Source organism: Bubalus kerabau, chromosome 10 (genome assembly GCF_029407905.1).
Source record: "Bubalus kerabau isolate K-KA32 ecotype Philippines breed swamp buffalo chromosome 10, PCC_UOA_SB_1v2, whole genome shotgun sequence".
In the NCBI taxonomy this organism is placed as follows: domain Eukaryota; kingdom Metazoa; phylum Chordata; class Mammalia; order Artiodactyla; family Bovidae; genus Bubalus; species Bubalus kerabau.
In genome coordinates this window covers 47,521,701-47,522,500 of record NC_073633.1, presented here as the reverse complement: position 1 = coordinate 47,522,500, position 800 = coordinate 47,521,701, and the positions used below count along the sequence as shown (strand labels likewise).

Below are 800 nucleotides of genomic sequence, written 5' to 3'. Positions count from 1 at the left end.
TCCGGGAGTTGGTGATGGACAGGGAGGCCTGGCCTGCTGCGATTCACGGGGTCGCAAAGAGTCGGACACGACTGAGCGACTGAACTGAACTGAAGGTCTTGCGGTTGTAGACGCTCATCATGCTGTCCAGCATCTGTGGCAGGAAGATCAGTTTGCGCAGGTGCGTCTTCACCACCTCGGGCTTCTCCAGGGGCAGCGCATCCTTCCTGGCCTTGCGCAGCCGCTTCAGCAACCAGTCTCGCTTCCGCCGGAGGCCGCGGTTCAGCCGCCACTGCCGCCGCTCGCCTTATGGCTGCATCGGCTGCTCGTACGTAGGACATGTCCAGGTCGTAGAACACGGTCGAGATCCACGCCACGGTAGGTGAACTTGCGGATGGTCCGCTTCTAATTCTGTTCCACTTCCGCCATCTTGTCGGCTCCTTGGAAAGGATCTGTGCTGCATTTCAAAAAGGCATACTCAGGCACTTGTCTCATTTGACGTTCCAAAAGCTCTGTGAGGTAGTTGGGGCATCGATCATTATTCTAAAATTTCAGAAGAGAAAATTGAAAGTTAGAGCTAGGTTTTTAAAATACTCCAGGTCTTGGTCTTGTTCTGTCTCCGGGTAATGTCTTGCTCTCTTAAATCAACCCCCGTTTGTTGCACTGACTGTATGATTACAATAGTAATCACCTGATTTAGGAGCACATCACTTAATGGATACAGAGTATCTATATTGTGTGCTGTTCGCTGTTCCTATTATTGAAATGGAAAACTTCATCTCTCCAATAGAGGAGGGGTCCTAGCTTCTACTTAGATGTTA

At 50.6% G+C, this 800-nt stretch overlaps 1 pseudogene; it reads right to left on the bottom strand.

Annotated features, from left to right (window-relative positions):
- LOC129622095 (40S ribosomal protein S15-like) overlaps positions 1-540 on the bottom strand; it is a 2,081-nt pseudogene extending 1,541 nt beyond the window's left edge.
- Positions 541-800: the final 260 nt, after the last annotated feature.